Raw genomic sequence first — 23836 nt, 5'->3', positions numbered from 1 at the left:
AAGCGGTGTGAAAGATCAAGGACGGGGTGGTGTCCGTGTTATTCTGCACACACATTCTTTTCTCTCTCCTGTTTCAGTCAATGTCGGTGGCTACATCCAGGCCGTGCTCGACAGGAACCTGGCTGAGAATATCTCCCGCGTTCTCTATCCCAACGACAACGTGAGTTCCAGATTTGTACAGACCGTTGGGATTCCGCTAACCCCCGGAGGGCAGCCGGGGACGTGTCAGCTGCTCATGGCTGCAGAAACCAGAGCGCAGCACGAAACTTCCCGCGGCTTATGAGCAAACTGTTCTCTCTGACCGCGGCAAACCATGAGGGCAGATTGTGTTACTGGCATACTAGGGGTTCGGGGCAGTGTAGAGGGAGCTCACAACTGCATCGAACCTGTTGTGTATCTGATCAGTCCCATTCTTCCTGACGGTGAATCACATTTCTCAGATTTCTTCAACTCCTCTTAACAACAGGGTTGGTCAGAAACCTACAACAGTACATGCAGTGCAGCACAGAGAGATATCCTCCCTCTCGCACCCTGTGCACTACAGAAAGCCCCTGAGTTCACAGGACGTTGATGAGCGTTTTAAGGAATGTGTTTTTTAAATGGTTGGGTAGAGACTGGTCCCACTCTCCCTACCTCACGCTCTCTCTGATTCGCTCACTGTCTCAAGCTCTTTCACACTCTGTTTCCCACACTCATGCTTTCTCTTTCTCTCACACACATTCTCTGCATTACTCCCTCACAATCTCTTTACCTCAATCATCCTCTTGCCCCAAATTATCCCGCCACTGCCTCTTTTTCCCTCCCTCCCACTCGTTCCCCCACTCACCCTCTCAATTCATCACACTCCCTCACTTCTTCCTGTTCCCTCCCTCCCTCCCTCGCACATGCCCTCGCTCGCACCTGCACACTCCCTCGCTCGCACGTGGACTCGCACCTACTCCCTCCCTCGCTCGCACCCTCTCACGCACTCTCCCTCTCTCCCCACAGTTCTTTGAGGGGAAGGAGTTGCGCCTGAAGCAGGAGTATTTTGTGGTCGCTGCCACCCTGCAAGACGTCATCCGCCGCTTCAAGTCCTCCAAGTTCGGCAGCCGCGACCCCGTCCGGACCACGTTCGATGCTTTCCCCGATAAGGTAAGCTGCTCGGGCACGTCCCCTCTCCCTGCTGCCCCATCACTGGGTAAAGGCCTGCTCTCTACTGGGTGCTGGCCTTGAATTGGAGCCTGAGTGTGTCCATGTGGGCACCTGCATGTGAGGGAGGGAGGGTTCAACCTACGTGGGAATTGCTGGACCACAAAAGACCATGGACCATCTAGTTCGCCTTCTACCATCCTGGTCGTTCCATAATACAACGATAATTAGTTTTGAATTTACCCCCTTCAAGCGCAGGCCGTGTCCTCTTTTACGACTGCTCTGAGCGAGGTGAAACGGCCAGTCATGGTCTACATTATCTGGTTGCATCTAGTCTACATCCCATCGTTCCGTGGCAGCGGCGTGTGCCGTGTCACCGTGGCAACAGGCAGAGTCCTCTGCTCTCTCAAGTGTCCCCCAAGAGTCGCCTGGATTGTGGCAGTATTTAAAACAGCTCCCCATACTCCCAGGCACACCAGTTACCACGTACTGCTGTGGGGTGTAAATGGATTCAGCTGGTAACTTAAGGAAAGACGTGCATTTCTATAGCGCCTTTCATGACCTCAGGACGCCCCAAAGCACTTTACAGCAATGAAGTACTTTTGAAGTGTAACCACTGTTGTAATGTAGGAAACGCAGCAGCCAATTTGTGCACAGCAAGATCCCACAAACAGCACTGTGACAATGACCAGATAATCTGTTTTAATGATGTGGGTTGAGGGATAAATATTGGCCCAGGACGCTGAGGAGAACTCCCCTGCCCTTCATCGAAATAGTGCCATGGGATCTCTTGCATCCACCTGAGAGGGGCAGACGGGGCCTCGGTTTAACGTCTCATCCGAGAGACGGCACCTCCGACAGTGCAGCACTCCCTCAATACCGGCACTGGGAGTGTCGGGCCTGGATTATGGGGCTCAAGTCTCTGGAGTGGGGCTCAAACCCACGACCTTCTGACTTACTGTGAACTCACACTCATTTTCACGTTGTTTTGCAGGTTGCCATCCAGTTGAACGACACCCATCCTGCCCTGGCCATCCCAGAGCTGATGAGGGTACTTGTTGATGTTGAACACCTGAGCTGGGAGAAGGTATGGACTGCAATTAGCAACTTCTAATACCCTTATTTCAGTAGAGAAAGAAGGAACTCGCATTTATACAGCGCCTTTCACATCCCCAGAACGTCCCAAAGCACTGCACAGCCAGTGAATTACTTTTGAAGTGCGCTCACTGTTGTTAAGTAGGCAAACGTGGCAGCCATTTTGCGCACAGCAAGATCCCACCAACAGCAAATGAATGAATGAGCAGTCAATCTGTTTTTTTTGCTGGTGATGGTTGAGGGAAGAATGTTAGCCCAGGACACCTTTTCAATAGTGAACAATCCGCTGTCAGCCACCTATATTTTCAAATCCTTCCAGTCTCTGCCTCAGTAGCCCCCACGTGGTGAAGCATTCCACGTTCTATTAACCCTCTGTGTGGAAACATTGCCTCGATCGTCCCCCTTCGTCATGACCCTCCAGTGAGAAAAGGCCCAATTTTCTTTCTTAACTCGAACCTCTCGCTCCTTGAATCATTCCAGTGAATCTTCACGGCCCCCTTTCCACGGCACTACTGTCCTTCCTATTACAGGATGCCCAGAACTGCACACAATACTCCCAATTGTGGCCGAACCAATGTCTTGTGTAAGGATAGGCACGTATACATTATTAAATAGAACAAGCTATTTGGCATTATATAGAATATTGAGCTAGAGTACTGTAAGGTTAAAACGCCCTTCAGAGAGACGCAAATGTACCAGACAGGCAGGGGGGAGTGTGAGAAAGGAACTCCAGTCTAGATGGATCCTTTTGCAATAAAGATTGGAAGAGATAAGAGAGAAGCTGTATCAACAGAACGTGACGACACACGGTACCCACATTTATCCGACATAATTAAACTATAAAAATACAACACTTTGGAGCCCCTGGGAAACTCCCATCTAGTTTTGCCGAGGCGAGCGTCAGCAGTCAAGACAACAGGCTTGCGATCTCCCGAAGGAGTCCTCGGTATGTGAGTATAATTGGTACCTATATGTCGTACACAGGACATTAAGGGGTTGTATTTTATTATCTCATTGACTTGGTTTAATGAAGAGTATTCACCAAATGTTTTCAGTGTTTCCCAGTCCTCAAACTTATATTAGAGGTAAAGGATGTATGGCATCCTGAGAGATTGATCAGGCTGGGGCTCTTTTCCCTCGAAAAGAGAAGGCTGAGGGGTGACCTGATAGAGGCCTTTAAAATTATGAAGGGGTTTGCTTGGTTAGACGTGGAGAAAATGCATTCACTTGTGGGGAGACCAGAACTAGGGGCCATAAATATAAGATAGTCACTAATAAATCCAATAGAGAATTCAGGAGAAACTTCTTTACCCAGAGAGTGGTGAGAATGTGGAACTCACTCCCACATGGAGTAGTCGAGGCAAATAGAATAGATACATTTAAGGGGAAGCTAAATAAACACATGAGGGAGAAAGGAATAGAAGGATATGCTGATAGGGTGAGATGAAGTAGGGAGGGAGGAGGCTCGTGCGGAGCATTAACACCGGCATGGACCTGTTGGGCCGAATGGCCTGTTTCTGTGCTTTAAACTCTCTGTAATATCCTGTAATACCTCCACATAAGGGCAATAGGCATAAGTGACAATATCCTAAATAAACCCAGCACCTTGTATAAATTAAACATGAGAAGCTGCAGGATAGCCCCGCTGGCAGAATGCCCAACGCCTGAACGATTTGCCTCTGTACTTGCTCCAGGCCTGGGAAGTGACTAACCGCACCTGTGCCTACACCAACCACACAGTGCTGCCGGAAGCCTTGGAGCGCTGGCCCGTGCACCTCTTCGAGTTGCTGCTGCCGCGACACCTGTCCATCATCTACGAGATCAACAGGAGGCACCTAGAGGTGAGCCCAGCCCTTCGTACCCGGGACGCTGGCCGGTTCCCTCGGGCAGTCTGAGCGCTGATGTGGTTTATGTTCTCCGACCGTGTCTGGGATCTCACCCACTGTTTCTACCCCTTTTACCCGTTGAATTCCCAGCCTTATCTGTGGTCCTCGGACCCACTGCCAAGTGGCGGCTACGGGTTTCCCATAGGATCAGGACGAGGCCATTCAGCCCCTCGAGCCTGTTCCGCAATTCAGTTAGATCATGGCTGATCTGTATCTTCGCTCCATCCACCTGCCTTGGTTCCATAACCCTTAATACCTCTGTGAGGGGGGGTGTGGCCTACCTGGGACTGCCCCCTCTGTGAGGGGGGTGTGGCCTACCTGGGACTGCCCCCTCTGTGAGGGGGGTGTGGCCGACCTGGGACTGCCCCCTCTGTGAGGGGGGTGTGGTCTATCTGGGTCTGACCCTCGGGGTGTGGCCGATCTGAGACTGCCCCTCTGTGAGGGGGTGTGTGGCCTCGCTGGGATTGCCCCTCTGTGAGGGGGTGTGTGGCCTCGCTGGGACTGCCCCTCTGTGAGGGGGTGTGTGGCCTCGCTGGGACTGCCCCTCTGTGAGGGGAGGTGGGGGCTTCTCTGGGACTGCCCCTCTGTGAGGGGAGGTGGGGGCTTCTCTGGGACTGCCCCTCAGGGAGTGTGTGGTGTTTCTGGGACTGCCCCTCTGTGAGGGGAGGTGGGGGCTTCTCTGGGACTGCCCCTCTGTGAGGGGAGGTGGGGGCTTCTCTGGGACTGCCCCTCTGTGAGGGGATATTGTTTTCAGGCGTTGGAGGTGTCACACGCGGTTTCTGATTAACCCCCACAGAATGTCGGTAAAAAGTACCCAGGAGACCACGACCGCATGCGTCGCATGTCCCTGATTGAGGAGGGAGATCCCAAGAGGATTAACATGGCCCACCTGTGCATCGTTGGCGCGCACGCCGTCAACGGAGTCGCACGCATTCACTCCGAGATCCTGAAAAAAACCGTGTAAGTTCCGCAAGGTACAGCCCTCCCCCCGGCTTATAAACGGGACGCAATACAGGGCTGGATAGAAACATCATTTATTGAGTGAGGCTCTGCTCGGTGATCAGCTCAGGTGGAGGCTAGACGGAACACGAGGGAAGAGGAGGTAAATCAAGGAGAAAGGAAAGACTTATTCATACAGAGCCTTTCTCGACCTCAGGACGTCCCAAAACGCTTTACAGCCAATGAAGTACTTTTGAAGTGTAGACACTTTTACTGTATCTAACCTGTGCTGTACCTGCCCTGGGAGTGCCTGATGGGACGGTGTAGAGGGAGCTTTACTCTGTATCTAACCCGTGCTGTACCTGCCCTGGGAGTGTTTGATGGGACAGTGTAGAGGGAGCTTTACTCTGTATCTAACCCGTGCTGTACCTGCCCTGGGAGTGTTTGATGGGACAGTGTAGAGGGAGCTTTACTCTGTATCTAACCCGTGCTGTCCCTTCCCTGGGAGTGTTTGATGGGACGGTGTAGAGGGAGCTTTACTCTGTATCTAACTTGTGCTGTACCTGCCCTGGGAGTGTTTGATGCCTGATATGGAATGTGTTCCATTCCCCAGCACCGCCCACCCCCCCCCCCCAACTTCACTGAAAGAACTTTGTGTTTTCCCGTGTTGGTTTTGAGGAGTTGAAGTCTGTTTCCTGGTAGCAGAGCCACTATCCCAAGTCCCCTAATCCCCCCAGTGTCAGGCTAAATGTGCCGTGATCTAAATCGGTCTCCTGAACGAACGTCGAGGCAGCTGGGCAGCTGAAAAATTGGGGTCAGTGCACGGGTGGGACCAAATCCTGGGCTCGCAGCTGGTCTGACGTGGTTTGTTCTGCTGCTGCTAAGCTTCCATAATAATTAACACCTGCACACCACGAGAGACAGAGCTAAACAGCCCTCTGTTTTGTAAAGAAACAAGTAATTTGGGGGCCGTGTTTTCCGTTTTGGGACTTTCTGATCGAACGATCCAGCTGACCTGGAGGGGAGGGGAGGAGAAGCAACATCAGACGGCCAGGCTGTGTCAGAATGGATCAAACACCTCTATAAGGGTCCCTCATGCAGCCGGTGTGGGTTCCATGTGCGTGGGCCCTGATTTTAACATTAAATTTATGTTTCCTTGTGGGCAAGGAGTGCTTCTCCAGGCCTCCCGAGGAAGCCTTGGGCCTCTTTTTTTTTGCCCCGGGCTGCTCCCGATTTACCCCCCCGCCAAGAGCTGGACAGGACTCCGGGAAAATGTATGGAAATGAGGCCAATGTCGGCCGGGCCTCTACGTCCCCGGGTTCGCCGCCTGCTTTGGTGCTCGGGAACACCCCCTCTTTCCCCCCCCCCCCACCCCTTAAAATCGTGGTGCGTGCCTCTGCCCTGCACACCAGCACTCTGGCCTGTTACCCACTGGGCCACATGGGGCTGTGTTGTAATGGCAGCACCCGCTTTAACCCTGAGCCATGCAGAGCAGGAGGTAGCAAGTTCAGTCCTTGGCTGATCTCAGGCTGTGTAGCTGTTTGTGGGAGTGGGGAGGGGCCTTCATTTGGCCTCAGTTCCCCGGAAGCAGGGAAGGGCAGAATATAAAAATCAGCCGGATTTCTACCCAGTGATCCCTGCAACAAAGTATTTATTTAAAAGGCTGCACATAGTGACATTACAAATCCCGGCCAGAATGGAAACGTTTGGGTAATTCCCCCATCCGTCACGCCTGGAGACCGCACTGCTGTCAGTGACTGGGATTGATTTCACGCACATAATTTGTATTGTGTAACTATCCTCCCCTCCCTGCAATTTGCTGGAGAAATAATCCTGCTTTTATCGGGAGACTTTGCTGTAGTTCTGTTTGCTGTAGTTCGTGGAGACTCTGTTTAAATGGACTCTGCTGGCCGTGAGGCGGGGCGTGTTTGGCGGCCGTGAGGCAGGGCGCGTTTGCCGTAAGTCCCGCCCAGCCTCCAAAACACAGTGGTGTCGATGACTCCGTATTTAAAATCACTGCTTCTTCTTCCAGCTTCAAAGATTTCTACGAGAACGAGCCAGAGAAGTTCCAGAACAAGACGAATGGGATCACCCCGCGCCGCTGGCTGGTGCTGTGTAACTCCGGCCTTGCTGACATCATCGCTGAGGTAACCTCCCCCCCCCCCCCCCCCGGACCCTCCGCTCGGCCGGGGTTCAGAGTCGGGGTCTAACTGGGCTCGGGCAACACGGGGCGGAGGCGATGCAAGCTAGGAAGATCTCTGATCCAATTCTCCTGGTTCGGGGAGCTCTGCAGGGGCAGCAATAGTTGGTGGGTGGGGGGAAGGGGGCTGGTTGGAGCTACACTTGACTTGGCTTCAGTCATTCTTGGAGAGATAAATCAACCAGGATTCCCGTTCCTGATCACAATCTCCTCCCTCCTGCCTCCGCCCCCCCCCCCCCCATATCACTGGATGGTGGGTGTTGAGCAAGAGCAAGTTTGGCTGTAAACCCCCCGCGGTTGAATAGCCACTCGGGTCTGCTGACCCCTATGGAACTGTACCCCAGCGGGAGAACGCCCCCTCAAAAGAGAGGCAGGAGATATATGTCTTCGACAAACCTCGCCTCCATTCAGCCCCGGTCTGCTGACTGACAACATTCCCGCACCTTCTCTCTCTCTCCCTCTCTCTCACCCCCTCTCTTCTCCCCCATCCCAATAATCCAGGAACCGTTGCATCCCCTCGTCAGCTGTTCAGTAGCCACCACGCTGCTGATTGGAGAGGTAATCAGAGTGGTTATAGGTTTAACAGCCACTAGATTAGTCCTCCATTTACTTCAGCCTGCAGGCGCCAGCTGTGGGCAGTACAGAAATAAGGGCCTTTCATTTATGTCGTGCCTTTCATGTCCTCTGGACGTCCCATAGAGCTTCACAGCCACTGTGGTAATGTAGGCAAATGCAACAGCCAATTGATTTTTTTTTGTTAGGCAAGGGTATTAATGGTTACGGAACCAAGGCAGGTGGATGGAGTTAGGATACAGACCAGCCCTGATTTCATTGAATAGTGGAACAGGCTGGAGGGGCTGAGTGACCTCCTCCTGTTGCTATGTTCCAGTTTGTGCACAGCAAGCTTCCACAGACACCAGTGTGATAAATGAGCAGGTAGTCTGTTTTTAGATGTTGGTTGAGGGATAAATATTGGCCCAGGACACCGGGGAGAACTCCCTCTGCTCCTCTTCAATTAGTGGCCGTGGGATATTTTGCACCCTGAGAGGGCAGACAGGGCCTCGGTTTAATGTCTCATCCGAAAGACGGCACCTCCGACAGTGCAGCACTCCCTCAGTACTGGCACTGGGAGCGTCGGCCTGGATTATGGGCTCAAGTCTCTGGAGTGAGGCTCGAACCCTCAACCTTCTGACTCCGAGGCGAGAGAGGGAGAGAGAGACCCACTGAGCCACAGTTGACATCTCGGAGGTAGTTTTAACCTAACTCACGGGGTACAAAACCCAGCCCATTATTAAATTCCACTGACTTCAACGGAGAGTGAAATAGGTTGTAAAACCAGCATTGCACCTGATCTCAGTTTTGTTAGGGTAAAACTTCCCCACCCTGGTATCTGCGACTGCAACATTATAATACTCTCGCCAACATTCCCGCTAACCGAATAATACTGCGATTATTCCCTGCTCCTTCTGCACTCCAAGCACGAGGGCCCCCCGCCTGGCAAAGTGAGGCACTGACAGCTCACTCATTTTCCTCCTCAGAAAATTGGTGAAGATTATATCTGCGACCTGGATCAGCTGAAGAAGCTGCTAGCATTTGTTAACGATGAAGGATTCATCCGGGCCGTAGCTAAAGTCAAACAGGTAATCAAACTCTTCTCTCCTTTTTATGTACAAAGGGGCACATTCGAGGCTCAAACTCTTGTGCCTCGGTGAGTCGTAAAGACGTTACTTATATATGTACTTAAAGATAGAAAGAACTTGCATTTCTACAGCACCTTACACGACCTCAGGAATGTCCCAAAGCACTTTACAGCCAATGAAGTACTTTTGAAGTGTAGTCACTGTTGTAATGTAGGAAACGCAGCAGCCAATTTGCACACAGCAAGATCCCACAAACAGCAATGTGATAATGACCAGATCATCTGTTTTAGTGATGTTGGTTGAGGGATAAATATTGGCCCAGGACACCGGGGAGAACTCCCCCTGCTCTTCTTCCAATAGTGGCCGTGGGATCTTTAATGCCCACTTGAGAGGGGCAGACGGGGCCTCAGTTTAACATCTCATCTGAAATCCGACAGTGCAGCACTCCCTCTGTACTGTGGGCCTAGATTATCGGCTCAAGTCTCTGGACTTGAACCCATGACCTTCTGAACGACGAACTCCTATATCTAGGGCATTTTTTTCAAGAGCATTCCGATTGGCCGTGAAAGTTACCGTCTTCATTGTAGATTGTTTTGCAAAAGCTGTGGGATCCGTAGCATAGATTGAAATGCTGTAATACTGCGTAACACCAGAGTTATATCAGCTCACTGAGGACATCTGTCGGCAGATACCTTGCACTGTAATTCTAGGGCATTTCAACACAAGTGCCAGGCAATGACCATCTCCAACAAGAGAGAGTCCAACCACCTCCCCTTGGCATTGGAATTCAGTGGCATTCCCATCGCCAAATCCTCCACCATAAACATCCTGGGGGTCGCCATTGACCAGAAACTCAACCGGACCAGCCACACAAACGCCGTGGCTGCTAGAGCAGGTCAGAGGCTGGGTATTCTGCAGTGAGTGACTCACCTCCTGACTCCCCAAAGCCATCTACAAGGCATAAGTCAGGAGTGTGATGGAATACTCTTCCCTTGCCTGGATGAGTGCAGCTCCAACCATCTCCTAGAAGGACAAGAGCAGCAGGCACATGGGAACAACACCAGCTGCACGTTCCCCTCCAAGTCACACACCATCCCAACTTGGAAATATATCGCCGTTCCTTCATCGTCGCTGGGTCAAAATCCTGGAACTCCCTTCCTAACAGCACTGTGGGAGAACCTTCACCACACGGACTGCAGCGGTTCAAGAAGGCAGCTCACCACCACCTTCTCAAGGGCAATTAGGGATGGGCAATAAATGCCGGCCTCGCCAGCGACACCCACATCCTGATAATGAATAAATGAAACAAAAACTTGGGGCTTTTTTCTCTCGAAAAAGAGAAGACTGAGGGGTGACCTGATCGAGGTCTTCAAGATAATGAAAGGGTTCAGTAGGGTAGACGTAGAGAAGATGTTTCCACTTGTGGGGGAGACCAGAACTAGGGGCCATAAATATAAGATAGTCACTAATAAATCCGATAGGGAATTCAGGAGAAACTTCTTTACCCAGAGAGTGGTGAGAATGTGGAACTCACTCCCACAAGGAGTAGTTGAGGAAAATAGCATAGATACATTTAAGGGGAAGCTGGATAAACACATGAGGGAGAAAGGAATAGAAGGATATGGTGATAGGGTGAGATGAAGTAGGGAGGGAGGAGGCTCGTGTGGAGCAGAAACACCGACCTGTGAACTCTGTGATTTATCGGTGAGTGGGTATGTGAACGGCTCCGGTTTACTGTATTCCAGGAGAATAAGCTGAAGTTCTCGGTGTATCTGGAGAAGGAGTACAAGGTGAAGATTAACCCCAACTCCATGTTCGACGTGCAGGTTAAGCGGATCCACGAGTACAAGCGGCAGCTGCTCAACTGCCTCCACATCATCACCATGTATAACCGTGAGTATCCCCCAGCTCAAAGCTAGCTGATCCAGGGGCCTGCAGGATGGGGCCAAAGGCACCCCGCTCTTCCCTAAATTAAAATACCCCTCCCTGGCCAACCAGCCGTCCATTGCCCTCTGTGTGAATTAATTAGTGGGCCCTTTGATTTTCTCACACCCTAATTCTGTCCCCGTACTCCTCTTCTCTCTGAGGTACCGGCTATTGCCGGTGTCCAGTTCACCGCTCGCTGCCCTTCCTGGGGTTCTGCATTCCCCAAGTGGCCGTTTTTTTTTCTCTTGCGCAGCTGGACGGTGAGTGCTGGTGGGCTATTCTACCCCGGGGGACAGCGCACACAATCCCACTGTCCACACGGTGTATCTTCCAACAGTTCTTTTTTTATTCGTTCATGGGATGTGGGCGTCGCTGGCGAGGCCAGCATTTATTGCCCATCCCTAATTGCCCTTGAGAAGGTGGTGGTGAGCCGCCTTCTTGAACCACTGCAGTCCGTGTGGTGAAGGTTCTCCCACAGTGTTGTTAGGAAGGGAGTTCCAGGATTTTGACCCAGCGACGATGAAGGAACGGCGATATATTTCCAAGTCGGGATGGTGTGTGACTTGGAGGGGAACGTGCAGATGGTGTTGTTCCCATGTGCCTGCTGCCCTTGTCCTTCTAGGTGGTGGAGATCGCGGGTTTGGGAGGTGCTGTCGCAGAAGCCTTGGTGAGTTGCTGCAGTGCATCCTGTGGATGGTACACACTGCAGCCACAGTGCACTGGTGGTGAAGGGAGTGAATGTATAGGGTGGTGGATGGGGTGCCAATCAGGTGGGCTGCTTTGTCCTGGATGGTGTTGAGCTTCTTGAGTGTTGTTGGAGCTGCACTCATCCAGGCAAGTGGAGAGTATTCCATCACACTCCTGACTTGTGCCTTGTAGATGGTGGAAAGTCTTTGGGGAGTCAGGAGGTGAGTCACTCGCCGCAGAATACCCAGCCTCTGAGCTGCTCTTGTAGCCACAGTATTAATATGGCTGATCCAGTTAAGTTTCTTGGGAGAGGGGACAGGAGGAGAGAAAACCGGATTGGCATTTAACTGATCCGAATTTTCCCCGCTGTCGGTGGAATAGCCTGAGTGGCAGCAGTGAAAAGGCAGAGGTTAACTGGCACCAGGGGAAAAGGGGCATTGATGGAGAGTCTCTCTCTCACTCACACACACACACACACACACACACACGCCCGCACTGAGAGAGCTGTTCCCCTGTCTCTGCCAATGCTGCGGTGAAACTGGCCCCCGCACCATGCAGGAAGGCATCCCCGGAGTATCCCGGCCACCTGCCTCACGCTGAGACGGGCAGGGTAGGGACACTGTGCCCAGCGCAGTCCTAGGGGGCCTGAGCTGGTGCCCTGCTCTTCATGACACGGTTGGGTGGAGTTCCCCACGTACCAACAGGCTGGCTGCAAAAATAAAACTGCTGCTTCAGAGGCTGAAAGACAAGAATGATTGTGGAAAATGGTGATTATGATCTAAAGTGGGTTTTATTGTACCCTCAGTATTGTGTGTTGTGCTTCACAGGAATAAAGAAAGAGCCCAACAAGCAGTACACTCCTCGCACAGTTATGATCGGAGGGAAGGTACGATCCAACCGCAATCTCGTCCTGTCTCTCTTCTGTGTGTTTAGAAAGTGTTGATCAGTGTTTCAGTATAGGAACAGGAGTCGGCCATTCAGCCCCTCGTGCCTGCTCCGCCATTTGATAAGATCAGGGCTAATCTGTGATCTAACTCCATATACCTGCCTTTGGCCCATATCCCTTAATACCTTTGGTTGCCAAAAAGCTATCTATCTCAGATTTAAATTTAGCAATTGAGCTAGTATCAATTGCCGTTTGCGGAAGAGAGTGCCAAACTTCTACCACCCTTTGTATGTAGAAATGTTTTCTAATCTCGCTCCTGAAAGGTCTGGCTCTAATTTTTAGACTGTGCCCCCTACTCCTATGTTCCAAATGTCCAGCTTCAGCAGAGGAGCTATCTAATATTCAGCTCCCTGGGATTCAATGCAGTGATCCCTCTCACTACTGAATATAGGTAGTCTTCGCCCTCATCTCTGTATCTAACCCATGCTGTACCTGCCCTGGGAGTGTTTGATGGGACAGTGTAGAGGGAGCTTTACTCTGTATCTAACCCCCTGTACCTGCTCTGGGAGTGTTTGATGGGACAGTGTAGAGGGAGCTTTACTCTGTATCTAACCCCCTGTACCTGCCCTGGGAGTGTTTGATGGGACAGTGTAGAGGGAGCTTTACTCTGTATCTAACCCTGTACCTGCCCTGGGAGTGTTTGATGGGGACAGTGTAGAGGGAGCTTTACTCTGTATCTAACCCTGTACCTGCCCTGGGAGTGTTTGATGGGGACAGTGTAGAGGGAGCTTTACTCTGTATCTAACCTGTGCTATACCTGCCCTGGGAGTGTTTGATGGGACAGTGTAGAGGGAGCTTTACTCTGTATCTAACCCCCTGTACCTGCCCTGGGAGTGTTTGATGGGACAGTGTAGAGGGAGCTTTACTCTGTATCTAACCCGTGCTGTACCTGCCCTGGGAGTGTTTGATGGGACAGTGTAGAGGGAGCTTTACTCTGTATCTAACCCGTGCTGTACCTGCCCTGGGAGTGTTTGATGGGACAGTGTAGAGGGAGCTTTACTCTGTATCTAACCCACGCTGTACCTGCCCTGGGAGTGTTTGATGGGACAGTGTAGAGGGAGCTTTACTCTGTATCTAACCCCCTGTACCTCCCTGGGAGTGTTTGATGGGACAGTGTAGAGGGAGCTTTACTCTGTATCTAACCCGTGCTGTACCTGCCCTGGGAGTGTTTGATGGGACAGTGTAGAGGGAGCTTTACTCTGTATCTAACCCGTGCTGTACCTGCCCTGGGAGTGTTTGATGGGGACAGTGTAGAGGGAGCTTTACTCTGTATCTAACCTGTGCTATACCTGCCCTGGGAGTGTTTGATGGGACAGTGTAGAGGGAGCTTTACTCTGTATCTAACCCCCTGTACCTGCCCTGGGAGTGTTTGATGGGACAGTGTAGAGGGAGCTTTACTCTGTATCTAACCCGTGCTGTACCTGCCCTGGGAGTGTTTGATGGGACAGTGTAGAGGGAGCTTTACTCTGTATCTAACCCGTGCTGTACCTGCCCTGGGAGTGTTTGATGGGACAGTGTAGAGGGAGCTTTACTCTGTATCTAACCCACGCTGTACCTGCCCTGGGAGTGTTTGATGGGACAGTGTAGAGGGAGCTTTACTCTGTATCTAACCCCCTGTACCTCCCTGGGAGTGTTTGATGGGACAGTGTAGAGGGAGCTTTACTCTGTATCTAACCCTGTACCTGCCCTGGGAGTGTTTGATGGGACAGTGTAGAGGGAGCTTTACTCTGTATCTAACTCTAAACGATGCTGGGTGCGTCGCACCAGCACGAGAGGAGTTGCCGGTGAACAGAAGCAGGCCGTGCTGGGACAGCTCGCTCGCTCTCTCTCTCTGCTCGCTCTGAGGGCGGAGGTACATCCTCCCAGCTCCGTTTCTGTTCTTGTTCAGGTGTAGCTGAGTGCTCTTTGATCCCTGACTCCGTTTCCCTCTCCCCCTCTCTCTCTCTCTCTCTTTCACAGGCCGCACCGGGATACCACATGGCCAAGCTGATCATCAGACTCATCACGGCGATCGGTGACGTTGTGAACAACGACCCCGTCGTGGGAGATCGGCTGAAGGTCATTTATCTGGAGAACTATCGGGTGTCCCTGGCTGAGAAAGGTTCGAGCCCTCCGTATAGTTGCAGAAAATGGCGCAGTCATTTTTATGGCGCCTTTCACCATCTCAGAACGTCCCAAAGCGCTCTACAGCCAATGGAATAATTTTGAAGCGTGGTCACTGTTGCAGGAAATGCGGCAGCCAATTGCGCACAGCAAGATCCCACAAACAGCAATCAGATAAATCAGCAGATCATGATCAGTGATCGCTTTCCTGCAGCCGCCTGGCTGCAAAATGCATAAGCGCAGGCGTGAGCCGAGATCCGTGTTGGGGGTCGGGGGAGGGGTGGGGGAGGAGATCAGGCTCGGCTGCGATGCCCTTCATTGTTGAATTGCCAGCTAAAACTTACTTAACAAATGCTTGTGTATATCTCTCTGCGTGTGCATCTCTTTTCCTCTCTCCCTGTATCTGTCTTTGTATCACTCTGCCGATCTGAACCTATATCGGTCGGACTCTCCTCTCCCTCTCTAGACCTCTCTCTGCTTGTGTCTCTGTATACACGTATTTCTTTATCTCCCTCTCTCTGCCCGAGTTTCTCTGTCTCGTTGCGGACCCGATTGGGGTGGAGATGTTACAGGGCTCCTGCCACTGACACCCTCTGCACTGTGTGAGTTGCTGCCCTGCCTCGGTTGCCCATTACCCATGTCTCTCTCACAAATCTCTTTCTCCCCTCTCTTTCTCTTTTCCCCTCTCTCTCTCCTGCTCTCGTGCTCTCTCTCTCTCTCTCTTTCCTGCTCCCGCGCTCTCACTCTCTCTCTCTCTGTCCCTCCTGCTCGCGCTCGCTCGCTCTCTCTCGCTCGCGCTCTCTCTCCTGCTTGCGCGCGCTCTCTCTCTCTCCTGGCTTGCTGTCTCCCTCTCTCCTGCTCGCTCTCGCTCACGCTCACTCTCTCTCTCTCTCCTGCTCGTGTGCTCTCTCTCTCTCCTGCTAGCGCGCACTCTCTCTCTCCTGCTTGCTTGCTTTCTCTCTCTCTCCTGCTCTCTCGCGCTCTCTCTCTCTCTATACTCTCTCTCTCTCTATACTCTCTCTCTCTCTTGCTCTCGCTCGCTCGCTCTCTCTCGCTCTTGCTCTCGCTCTCTCTCGCTCTTGCTCTCGCTCTCGCTCTCTCCTGCTCGCTCTCTCTCTCTCTCCTGCTCGCGCTCTCTCTCTCTCCTGCTCGCGCGCTCTCTCTCTCTCCTGCTCGCGCGCTCTCTCTCTCTCCTGCTCGCGCGCTCTCTCTCTCTCCTGCTCGCGCGCTCTCTCTCTCTCCTGCTCGCGCGCTCTCTCTCTCTCCTGCTCGCGCGCTCTCTCTCTCTCCTGCTCGCGCGCTCTCTCTCTCTCTCCTGCTCGCGCGCTCTCTCTCTCTCTCCTGCTCGCGCGCTCTCTCTCTCCTGCTCGCGCGCTCTCTCTCTCTCCTGCTCGTGTGCTCTCTCTCTCTCCTGCTAGCGCGCGCTCTCTCTCTCCTGCTTGCTTGCTTTCTCTCTCTCTCCTGCTCTCTCGCGCTCTCTCTCTCTCTATACTCTCTCTCTCTCTTGCTCTCGCTCGCTCGCTCTCTCTCGCTCTTGCTCTCGCTCTCGCTCTCTCCTGCTCGCTCGCTCTCTCTCTCCTGCTCGCGCTCTCTCTCTCTCCTGCTCGCGCTCTCTCTCTCTCCTGCTCGCGCGCTCTCTCTCTCTCCTGCTCGCGCGCTCTCTCTCTCTCCTGCTCGCGCGCTCTCTCTCTCTCCTGCTCGCGCGCTCTCTCTCCTGCTCGCGCGCTCTCTCTCTCTCCTGCTCGCGCGCTCTCTCTCTCTCCTGCTCGCGCGCTCTCTCTCTCTCCTGCTCGCGCGCTCTCTCTCTCTCCTGCTCGCGCGCTCTCTCGCTCTCTCCTGCTCGCGCGCTCTCTCTCTCTCTCCTGCTCGTGCGCTCTCTCTCTCTCTCCTGCTCGTGCGCTCTCTCTCCTGCTCGCGCGCTCTCTCTCTCTCCTGCTCGCGCGCTCTCTCTCTCTCCTGCTCGCGCGCTCTCTCTCTCTCTCTCCTGCTCGCGCGCTCTCTCTCTCTCTCTCCTGCTCGCGCGCTCTCTCTCTCTCTCCTGCTCGCGCGCTCTCTCTCTCTCTCCTGCTCGCGCGCTCTCTCTCTCTCTCCTGCTCGCGCGCTCTCTCTCTCTCCTGCTCGCGCGCTCTCTCTCTCTCCTGCTCGCGCGCTCTCTCTCTCTCCTGCTCGCGCGCTCTCTCTCTCTCCTGCTCGCGCGCTCTCTCTCTCCTGCTCGCGCGCTCTCTCTCTCTCCTGCTCGCGCGCTCTCTCTCTCTCCTGCTCGCGCGCTCTCTCTCTCTCCTGCTCGCGCGCTCTCTCTCTCTCCTGCTCGCGCGCTCTCTCTCTCTCTCCTGCTCGCGCGCTCTCTCTCTCTCCTGCTCGCGCGCTCTCTCTCTCTCCTGCTCGCGCGCTCTCTCTCTCTCTCCTGCTCGCGCGCTCTCTCTCTCTCTCCTGCTCGCATGCTCTCTCTCCTGCTCGCGCGCGCTCTCTCTCCTGCTCGCGCGCGCTCTCTCTCCTGCTCGCGCGCGCTCTCTCTCCTGCTCGCGCGCGCTCTCTCTCCTGCTCGCGCGCGCTCTCTCTCCTGCTCGCGCGCTCTCTCTCTCTCTCTCCTGCTCGTGCGCTCTCTCTCTCTCCTGCTCGCGCGCTCTCTCTCTCTCTCCTGCTCGCGCGCTCTCTCTCTCTCTACTGCTCGCGCGCTCTCTCTCTCTCTCCTGCTCGCTGCGCTCTCTCTCTCTCTCCTGCTCGCGCGCTCTCTCTCTCTCTCTCCCTGCTCGCGCGCGCTCTCCTGCTCGCGCTCTCTCTCCTGCTCGCGCGCACTCTCTCTCTCCTGCTCGCGCGCTCTCTCTCTCCTGCTCGCGCTCAGTCTCTCTCTCCTGCTCGCGCGCTCAGTCTCTCTCTCCTGCTCGCGCGCGCTCTCTCTCTCTCCTGCTCGCGCTCTCTCTCTCTCCTGCTCGCGCGCTCTCTCTCTCTCCTGCTCGCGCGCTCTCTCTCTCTCTCCTGCTCGCGCGCTCTCTCTCTCTCTCCTGCTCGCGCGCTCTCTCTCTCTCCTGCTCGCGCGCTCTCTCTCTCTCCTGCTCGCGCGCTCTCTCTCTCTCCTGCTCGCGCGCTCTCTCTCTCTCCTGCTCGCGCGCTCTCTCTCTCTCCTGCTCGCGCGCTCTCTCTCTCTCTCCTGCTCGCGCGCTCTCTCTCTCTCCTGCTCGCGCGCTCTCTCTCTCTTCTGCTCGCGCGCTCTCTCTCTCTCCTGCTCGCGCGCTCTCTCTCTCTCCTGCTCGCGCGCTCTCTCTCTCTCTCCTGCTCGCGCGCTCTCTCTCTCTCTCCTGCTCGCGCGCTCTCTCTCTCTCTCCTGCTCGCGCGCTCTCTCTCTCTCTCCTGCTCGCGCGCGCTCTCTCTCTCCTGCTCGCGCGCTCTCTCTCCTGCTCGCGCGCGCTCTCTCTCCTGCTCGCGCGCTCTCTCTCTCTCTCTCCTGCTCGCGCGCTCTCTCTCTCTCCTGCTCGCGCGCTCTCTCTCTCTCTCCTGCTCGCGCGCTCTCTCTCTCTCTCCTGCTCGCGCGCTCTCTCTCTCTCTCCTGCTCGCGCGCTCTCTCTCTCTCTCCTGCTCGCGCGCTCTCTCTCTCTCTCCTGCTCGCGCGCTCTCTCTCTCTCTCCTGCTCGCGCGCTCTCTCTCTCTCTCCTGCTCGCGCGCGCTCTCCTGCTCGCGCTCTCTCTCCTGCTCGCGCGCACTCTCTCTCTCCTGCTCGCGCGCTCTCTCTCTCCTGCTCGCGCTCAGTCTCTCTCTCCTGCTCGCGCGCTCTCTCTCTCCTGCTCGCGCGCTCTCTCTCTCTCCTGCTCGCGCGCTCTCTCTCTCTCCTGCTCGCGCGCTCTCTCTCTCTCCTGCTCGCGCGCTCTCTCTCTCTCCTGCTCGCGCGCTCTCTCTCTCTCCTGCTCGCGCGCTCTCTCTCTCTCCTGCTCGCGCGCTCTCTCTCTCTCTCTCCTGCTCGCGCGCTCTCTCTCTCTCTCTCCTGCTCGCGCGCTCTCTCTCTCCTGCTCGCGCGCTCTCTCTCTCCTGCTCGCGCGCTCTCTCTCTCCTGCTCGCGCGCTCTCTCTCTCCTGCTCGCGCGCTCTCTCTCTCCTGCTCGCGCGCTCTCTCTCTCCTGCTCGCGCGCTCTCTCTCTCCTGCTCGCGCGCTCTCTCTCTCCTGCTCGCGCGCTCTCTCTCTCCTGCTCGCGCGCTCTCTCTCTCCTGCTCGCGCGCTCTCTCTCTCCTGCTCGCGCGCTCTCTCTCTCCTGCTCGCGCGCTCTCTCTCTCCTGCTCGCGCGCTCTCTCTCTCCTGCTCGCGCGCTCTCTCTCTCCTGCTCGCGCGCTCTCTCTCTCCTGCTCGCGCGCTCTCTCTCTCCTGCTCGCGCGCTCTCTCTCTCCTGCTCGCGCGCTCTCTCTCTCCTGCTCGCGCGCTCTCTCTCTCCTGCTCGCGCGCTCTCTCTCTCCTGCTCGCGCGCTCTCTCTCTCCTGCTCGCGCGCTCTCTCTCTCCTGCTCGCGCGCTCTCTCTCCTGCTCGCGCGCTCTCTCTCTCCTGCTCGCGCGCTCTCTCTCTCCTGCTCGCGCGCTCTCTCTCTCCTGCTCGCGCGCTCTCTCTCTCCTGCTCGCGCGCTCTCTCTCTCCTGCTCGCGCGCTCTCTCTCTCTCCTCGCTCGCTCGCGCTCTCTCTCTCCTCGCTCGCTCGCTCTCTCTCTCTCCTCGCTCGCTCGCTCTCTCTCTCCTCGCTCGCTCTCTCTCTCCTCGCTCGCTCGCTCTCTCTCTCCTCGCTCGCTCGCGCCCTCTCTCCTCGCTCGCGCCCTCTCTCCTCCCTCGCTCGCGCCCTCTCTCCTCGCTCGCTCGCGCCCTCTCTCCTCGCTCGCTCGCGCCCTCTCTCCTCGCTCGCTCGCGCCCTCTCTCCTCGCTCGCTCGCGCCCTCTCTCTCTCCTCGCTCGCTCGCGCCCTCTCTCTTCCTCGCTCGCTCGCGCCCTCTCTCTCTCCTCGCTCGCTCGCGCCCTCTCTCTCTCCTCGCTCGCTCGCGCCCTCTCTCTCTCCTCGCTCGCTCGCGCCCTCTCTCTCTCCTCGCTCGCTCGCGCCCTCTCTCTCTCCTCGCTCGCTCGCGCCCTCTCTCTCTCCTCGCTCGCTCGCGCCCTCTCTCTCTCCTCGCTCGCTCGCGCCCTCTCTCTCTCCTCGCTCGCTCGCGCCCTCTCTCTCTCCTCGCTCGCTCGCGCCCTCTCTCTCTCCTCGCTCGCTCGCGCCCTCTCTCTCTCCTCGCTCGCTCGCGCCCTCTCTCTCTCCTCGCTCGCTCGCGCCCTCTCTCTCTCCTCGCTCGCTCGCGCCCTCTCTCTCTCCTCGCTCGCGCCCTCTCTCTCTCCTCGCTCGCGCCCTCTCTCTCCTCGCTCGCGCCCTCTCTCTCTCCTCGCTCGCTCGCGCCCTCTCTCTCTCCTCGCTCGCTCGCGCCCTCTCTCTCTCCTCGCTCGCTCGCGCCCTCTCTCTCTCCTCGCTCGCTCGCGCCCTCTCTCTCTCCTCGCTCGCTCGCGCCCTCTCTCTCTCCTCGCTCGCTCGCGCCCTCTCTCTCTCCTCGCTCGCTCGCGCCCTCTCTCTCTCCTCGCTCGCTCGCGCCCTCTCTCTCTCCTCGCTCGCTCGCGCCCTCTCTCTCTCCTCGCTCGCTCGCGCCCTCTCTCTCTCCTCGCTCGCGCGCCCTCTCTCTCTCCTTCTCGCGCGCGCTCTCTCTCTCCTCGCTCGCTCGCGCCTCTCTCTCTCCTCGCTCGCGCGCCCTCTCTCTCTCCTCGCTCGCGCGCGCTCTCTCTCTCCTGCTCTCGCGCGCGCTCTCTCTCTCCTGCTCTCGCGCGCGCTCTCTCTCTCCTGCTCTCGCGCGCGCTCTCTCTCTCCTGCTCTCGCGCGCGCTCTCTCTCTCCTGCTCTCGCGCGCGCTCTCTCTCTCCTGCTCTCGCGCGCGCTCTCTCTCTCCTGCTCTCGCGCGCGCTCTCTCTCTCCTGCTCTCGCGCGCGCTCTCTCTCTCCTGCTCTCGCGCGCGCTCTCTCTCTCCTGCTCTCGCGCGCGCTCTCTCTCTCCTGCTCTCGCTGCGCTCTCTCTCTCTCCTGCTCTCGCGCGCGCTCTCTCTCTCCTGCTCTCGCGCGCGCTCTCTCTCTCCTGCTCTCGCGCGCGCTCTCTCTCTCCTGCTCTCGCGCGCGCTCTCTCTCTCCTGCTCTCGCGCGCGCTCTCTCTCTCCTGCTCTCGCGCGCGCTCTCTCTCTCCTGCTCTCGCGCGCGCTCTCTCTCTCCTGCTCTCGCGCGCGCTCTCTCTCTCCTGCTCTCGCGCGCGCTCTCTCTCTCCTGCTCTCGCGCGCGCTCTCTCTCTCCTGCTCTCGCGCGCGCTCTCTCTCTCCTGCTCTCGCGCGCGCTCTCTCTCTCCTGCTCTCGCGCGCGCTCTCTCTCTCCTGCTCTCGCGCGCGCCTCTCTCTCTCCTGCTCTCGCGCGCGCTCTCTCTCTCCTGCTCTCGCGCGCGCTCTCTCTCTCCTGCTCTCGCGCGCGCTCTCTCTCTCCTGCTCTCGCGCGCGCTCTCTCTCTCCTGCTCTCGCGCTCCCTCTCTCTCTCCTGCTCTCGCGCGCCCTCTCTCTCTCCTGCTCTCGCGCGCCCTCTCTCCTGCTCTCGCGCGCCCTCTCTCTCCCCTGCTCTCGCGCGCCCTCTCTCTCCCCTGCTCTCGCGCGCCCTCTCTCTCCCCTGCTCTCTCGCGCCCTCTCTCTCCCCTGCTCTCGCGCGCCGCGCTCTCTTTCCCCCCCGCCTCCCTCTCTCCTCTCTCTCACTCTCTCTCTCACTCTCTCACTCTCTCACTCTCTCTCTCCCTCTCTCACTCTCTCTCTCACTCTCTCACTCTCTCTCTCCCTCTCTCCCTCTCTCACTCTCTCACTCTCTCTCTCACTCTCTCACTCTCTCACTCTCTCTCTCTCTCCCTCCCTCTCTCACTCTCTCTCCCCCTCTCTCACCCTCTCTCACCCTCTCTCACCCTCTCTCACCCTCTCACCATCTCACCTCTCTCACCCTCTCACCCTCTCTCCCCCTCTCTCCCTCTCTCCCTCTCTCCTCTCTCTCCCTCTCTCCCTCTCTCACCCTCTCTCCTCTCTCACTCTCTCTCTCCTGCTCTCGCGCGCGCGCGCTCTCTTTCCCCCCCCGCCTCCCTCTCTCCTCTCTCTCTCTCTCCTCTCTCTCTCTCCTCTCTCTCTCTCCTCTCTCTCTCTCCTCTCTCTTTCTCCTCTCTCTCTCTCTCTCACTCTCTCTCTCTCTCTCTCCCTCTCCCCGCAGTGATCCCAGCCTCTGACCTCTCCGAGCAGATCTCCACAGCCGGCACCGAGGCCTCGGGCAACCGGCAACATGAAGTTCATGCTGAATGGGGCGCTGACCATCGAACCATGGACGGTGCCAACGTGGAGATGCAGAGGAGGCCGGGCAGGAGAACTTCTTCATCTTCGGCATGCTGGTGGACGAAGTGGATGAAATGGATAAACACGGGTAAGGGAACGGCCAAGGCTCTTGGGGCGGGGGGGGGGGGGGAGTGGGCGAGGTCCCGACCCACAGGAGCCCACCGAGATTGGGGAGTGTTCCTGACTCCGCCAGCCTCCCGGCCAAAGCGGGAGAAAGATCGAAACCAGAATCAGTTGACGCCAAGTTTGAGTTTTAAAGTTTGTCGGAGGAGACTGGGGGAGTCCCCAGGAGTTTTGGGTCGGATTGAGTTGGAGCGTGAGTCGGCCCGACGAGTCTCAATCTCTGCACTGGGGGAAGAGGGGAGTTTGTCAGACGGGGGATTTGAGGAGAACAGCAGAGGAACGCTTGAAGGATAATAATCCTGGTATTGGCGAAGGTAAAGAGATGACCGAGAGAGGGGTCAAAGGTTGGAGGTGAGAGAGGAGTCAGCTAGCGGGACAAATGCCCGGCCTGGATACTGACCGCGTGGGACACCACACGTGCTCTGGGACCATGTGGCCGAGCTCAGTGTTTCCTGCGCCTCGTCCTTGGATGGGGAGTTAATACCGGAGGCCTGTGGAACTGTACCCCAGCGCCTCTGTGCCGTACCGAGCCCCTCTCACTCACTGGGACGTCTTGCTTTTTGTTTTTCAGATACAAAGCCTTACCCTACTACGAGCGGCTCCCGGAGCTGAAACAGGCCATCGATCAGATCAGCAGCGGATTCTTCTTCCCAAAGGATCCCAACCTCTTCAAGGGAATCGTCGACATGCTGATGCACCACGACAGGTGAGAGGGGGTTTCACTGGAGTCCCCATACTGCTCCCGATCTCTGTGGGGTAAAGGCGGGGGGGTTGTGAGCCTGAAACCCTGTCTCACAGTACGTTCTCCTTTGAGGATGGGTGGTGGTGGTGTTGGTGTTGTATTGGGGGTGCTGCCTATATTTAGGTGTCACTGGCCTTAATTGTGGGTGCTATCTCCCAGCTTGAGTGGTCTCAGCCCTGTTCCTCGTGGGGGCAGCTCCATAGAACAGAAGTGCCTGCCATTTGGTGCTAAATTTAGCAATCTCTCCCTCCCTGAGGCTTCAGGGAGCCTGGTAAGGGAGGCCGAGGGAGTGGGAGGTGGAGAGGGACAGGCCCGGAGGGCCCGGTCTTTGCTGGCCCTGTCTCCTATCATCAACAACAACAACAACCACCTGCATTTATATAGCACCTTTAACATAGGAAACATAAGAAATAGGAGCGGGAGTCGGCCATTCGGCCCCTCGAGCCTGCTCCACCATTCATTAAGATCTGGCCAATCTTTGACCTCAACTCCACTTTCCCGCCCGATCCCCATATCCCTTGATTCCATTAGATTCCAAAAATCTATCGATCTCAGTCTTGATTATACTCAACGACTGAGCATCCACAGCCCTCTGGGTAGAGAATTCCAAAGATTCACAACCCTCTGAGTGAGGAAATTCCTCCTCATCTCAGTCTTAAATGTCTGACCCCTTATCCTGAGTCTGTGACCCCTAGTTCTAGACTCCAGCCAGGGGAAACATCCTCTCAGCATCCACCCTGTCAAGCCCCCTCAGAATCCTATATGTTTCAATGTGATCACCTCTGATTCTTCTAAACTCCAGAGAGTATAGGTCCATTCTACTCAATCTCTCCTCATAGTACAACCCTCTCATCCCAGGAATTAATCTGGTGAATCTTTGTTGCACCGCCTCTAAGGCAAGTATATCCTTCCTTAGGTAAGGAGACCAAAACTGTACGCAGTACTCCAGGTGTGGCCTCACCAAAGCCCTGTACAATTGCAGCAAGACACTCTTGTACTCCAACCCCCTTGCAATAAATTAACGTAGTAAAACGTCA

The 23836-nt window shown here is 56.0% G+C and overlaps 1 pseudogene; it reads left to right on the top strand.

The window, feature by feature from the left end:
* Positions 1-22767, top strand: part of LOC137306478 (glycogen phosphorylase, muscle form-like) — a 53093-nt pseudogene extending 30326 nt beyond the window's left edge.
* Positions 22768-23836: the final 1069 nt, after the last annotated feature.

This window comes from Heptranchias perlo, chromosome 43 (assembly GCF_035084215.1).
Source record: "Heptranchias perlo isolate sHepPer1 chromosome 43, sHepPer1.hap1, whole genome shotgun sequence".
NCBI classification, from domain to species: Eukaryota; Metazoa; Chordata; class Chondrichthyes; order Hexanchiformes; family Hexanchidae; genus Heptranchias; species Heptranchias perlo.
Note: the sequence above shows the minus strand (reverse complement) of the source record. Positions and strands in the feature narration are given on the sequence as shown.